Below are 3,890 nucleotides of genomic sequence, written 5' to 3' on the forward strand. Positions count from 1 at the left end.
AGGATGGCATTAATTTGCCCAGGAAGTGGGACCGGAGCTCAGTCAACCATCTGAAAATAATTTCTGAGGAAAGAGATAACTGTCCATTTCTTCCCTCTGAAAAGTATTAGTATCTGATCACACTGCTGCCCTCAGGCAACAGAGCTCTGGGTGTGGAGGTGCAGAGACAAGCCCCATGCCCACATCACAGAGCTGTGGTCTGGTCACAAAGGGCCCTTGAGGGCAGGTAAGGGACACAAGTAGCTGGACCACATCCCCTCTCCACCACCAGCCCTGTGGCTCTGTCATCCCTCCACCCTCCCAGGCCTGACACTCCTACCTGCTCACCCTGCTGGAGACAGAGCTTTGTCAATTTGCCAGGTGGCTGTGGGCAAGAGGAGGCATGAGCTGCCACTGCAGGAGCTGTGGCCAGGAGCAGTCCCCATGGCCCTCCATGCCCCACACCCACGTCACAATGCTCCTGCTGTCCCTCAGCCAGGGGCTTTGGTCAGGGTTCCTGTCCCCATGGTTCCTCCCAGCCCCCCCCCCCCACAGACAGCCCCAGTGGCTGTTCCCTTCAGCCCCGGGGTCACACCATAGACTCAGGGAGGCCCACCCAGGAGAAAAGAGGGCAGATTCTTTACCTTTGCAGAAGGCAGAACAGGTCTTGAGCCTCTACCAGATCTTGCAGGAAATCTCTGAAAACTGGAAACAGGAGACCGGGTCACAGCAGAAGGCGGGGGCCAGGGGTCTTACAGGAGGCTGGGTACAGTGTCCCTATAGGGGAGAACTTTGGGATATTGGACTCAGGAGCCCCAAACTGCATTGTCCAAGGCCACGTACCCGCACGGTGATTACAAGGTTCATGATGGGGATCACTTTGTGTTTTCCAATATGCTTCCTCATTCATGACCTTGCTGGGGGAGGAAAAATGGCGTGGCCTCAAAGAAGAATCTGAGCAGAGTTGAACAGCTTGTCCAGAGTGGGAGCAAAAGGTCCCACCCCCAGTCCATGCCCTGGGGGCCCTGCTGAGTGATACCCATTTCCAGCCCGTCAGGGCTTCGTTCTGGCCCAGAATCTGGAAAGACTCCAGGTTCCCCTCTTTCTCCCGAGATCACTCCACCTCCTACCCAGTGCTCTGTTTCCTGAGGGATGGGCTCAGGTCCTGGTGTCCTGGAGACAGTGGGGCTGGACCCTCAGAGCTGGGGTTTCAGTGTAACTGAGGCATGCAGGGGTGAATGTCAGATGCTAACCTTTCAGAGTCTAGTGTTTCTTGATTCTCTTACTGCTGCTCCTCCATGACTCTCCTTGGTACAGAGATAAGAGAACACGGGAGGCTGTGCTCCCCGCCCCAACAGCAGGTGACCCAGTACTCAGGGGTCTGACCTCCACTAGAGAGGCAGCTCTTAACCTCTGGCCCTTGGCCACTGGTCACTGTGTTTGGGATGCTGTCCTGGACCCCTCCACCACACCTGGACTCTAGCCAAAGATCTTCAGGGAGAAATCCTCATGTCCCTCTAACCCTTGCCCAGGCTGGCTTGTCCTGGATAGATGATGGTCTACTCTCCTGAGAATACACGTTCTATTTTTTCCAATCTCAGGAGTCTCTCCATTGACTCAGAAAAGTGGAAAGAATAATAGAAAAGATAGAATCACACTTTGCTGGGTCTAGGCCAAGGGTTCCTTATCTTCCTGCTCTTCCTGTATTTCTTTGTGGTGGTAAGGTCGCATCAGGCTGCAAATAGGAAACTAATAGGAAGAAATGCCCCAGTCCACATATGAAGGCAAGGATGGCATTAATTTGCCCAGGAAGTGGGACCGGAGCTCAGTCAACCATCTGAAAATAATTTCTGAGGAAAGAGATAACTGTCCATTTCTTCCCTCTGAAAAGTATTAGTATCTGATCACACTGCTGCCCTCAGGCAACTGAGCCCTGGGTGTGGAGGTGCAGAGACAAACCCCATGCCCACATCACAGAGCTGTGGTCTGGTCACAAAGGGCCCTTGAGGGCAGGTAAGGGACACAAGTAGCTGGACCACATCCCCTCTCCACCACCAGCCCTGTGGCTCTGTCATCCCTCCACCCTCCCAGGCCTGACACTCCTACCTGCTCACCCTGCTGGAGACAGAGCTTTGTCAATTTGCCAGGTGGCTGTGGGCAAGAGGAGGCATGAGCTGCCACTGCAGGAGCTGTGGCCGGGAGCAGTCCCCATGGCCCTCCATGCCCCACACCCACGTCACAATGCTCCTGCTGTCCCTCAGCCAGGGGCTTTGGTCAGGGTTCCTGTCCCCATGGTTCCTCCCAGCCCCCCCCCAGACAGCCGCAGTGGCTGTTCCCTTCAGCCCCGGGGTCACACCATAGACTCAGGGAGGCCCACCCAGGAGAAAAGAGGGCAGATTCTTTACCTTTGCAGAAGGCAGAACAGGTCCTGAACCTCTACCAGATCTTACAGGAGTCTGGGTCACAGCAGAAGGTGGAGCCCAGGGGTCTTACAGGAGGCTGGGTACAGTGTCTCTATAGGGAAGACCTTTGGGGTATTGGACTCAGGAGCCCCAAACTGCACTGTCCAAGGCCACGTGCCTGCACCGTGATTACATGGTTCATGATGGGGATCGCTTTGTGATTTCCAATATGCTTCCTCATTCATGACCTTGCTGGGGGAGGAAAGATAGCATGGCCTCAAAGAAGAATCTGAGCAGAGTTGAACAGCTTGTCCAGAGTGGGAGCAAAAGGTCCCACCCCCAGTCCATGCCCTGGGGGCCCTGCTGAGTGATACCCATTTCCAGCCCGTCAGGGCTTTGTTCTGGCCCAGAATCTTGGAAACCTCCAGGTTCCCTGCTTCCTCCTGGGAGCCCCCACCTCCCAACCAGTGCTCAGTTTCCTGAGGGATAGGCTCAGGTTCTGGGGTCCTGGAGACAGTGGGGGTGGGCCCTCAGAGCAGGGGGTTCAGTGTAACTGGGGCACGCAGGGGTGAGTAGCAAATGCTAACCTTTCAGGGTCTGGTGTTTCTTGCTTCTCTTGCTTCTCCTTCTCTGTGGCTCCCCTTGGTACTGAGATAAGAGAACAGAGGGAGGCTGTGCTCCCCACCCCAACAGCAGGTGACCCAGTGCTCAGGGGCCTGACCTCCACTAGAGAGGCAGCTCTTAACCTCTGGCCCTCGGCTACCGGTCACGGTGTTTGGGATGCTGTCCTGGACCCCTCCACCACACCTGGACTCTGGCCCAAGATCTTCAGGGAGAAATCCTTATGTCCCTCTAACCCTTGCCCGGTCTGGCTTGTCCTGGATAGATGGTGGTCTACTCTCTCCTGAGAATACATGTTCTATTCTTTCCCATCTCAGGAGTCTCTCCATTGACTCAGAAAAGTAGAAAGAATAATAGAAAAGATAGAATCACACTCTGCTGGGTCTGGGACAAGTGTTCCTTACCTTCCTGCTCTTCCTGTATTTCTTTGTGGTGGTAAGGACGCATCAGGCTGCAAATAGGAAACTAATAGGAAGAAATGTCCCAGTCCACATATGAAGGCAAGGATCGCATTGATTTACCCAGGAAGTGGGACTGGAACTCAGCCAACCATCTGTAAATAATTTCTGAGGAAAGAAATTCCATTTCTTTCCTTTGAAAAGCAATAATATCTGATCACACTGCTGCCCTCAGGCAACTGAGCCCTGGGTGTGGAGGTGCAGAGACAAGCCCCATGCCCACATCACAGAGCTGTGGTCTGGTCACAAAGGGCCCTTGAGGGCAGATAAGGACACAAGTAGCTGGACCACATCCCCTCTCCACCACCAGCCCTGTAGTTCTGTCATCCCTCCACCCTCCCAGGCCTGACACTCCCACCTGCTCACCCTGCTGGAGACAAACCTTGTCAATTTACCTTTCATTCTGCGTGGACCTCAGAGAATACCTGTT

General features: G+C 54.4%; 1 long non-coding RNA gene across 2 annotated transcripts; it reads right to left on the minus strand.

The window, feature by feature from the left end:
• Positions 1-679: 679 nt before the first annotated feature.
• On the minus strand, positions 680-3,635 carry LOC123389642. 2 transcript variants are annotated; one of them, XR_006604286.1, is made up of 4 exons: positions 3,407-3,635; positions 2,969-3,029; positions 2,385-2,633; positions 680-2,130 (listed from the first exon to the last, which is right to left on the minus strand). It is a non-coding gene; the product is annotated as an uncharacterized LOC123389642 (long non-coding RNA). The 2 variants fall into 2 exon arrangements; XR_006604287.1 differs by having other exon boundaries at positions 2,969-3,053.
• Positions 3,636-3,890: the final 255 nt, after the last annotated feature.

The sequence above is a fragment of the Mustela putorius genome, unplaced genomic scaffold, assembly GCF_011764305.1.
Source record: "Mustela putorius furo isolate JIRA1106 unplaced genomic scaffold, ASM1176430v1.1 tig00003988_pilon_pilon_pilon, whole genome shotgun sequence".
In the NCBI taxonomy this organism is placed as follows: domain Eukaryota; kingdom Metazoa; phylum Chordata; class Mammalia; order Carnivora; family Mustelidae; genus Mustela; species Mustela putorius.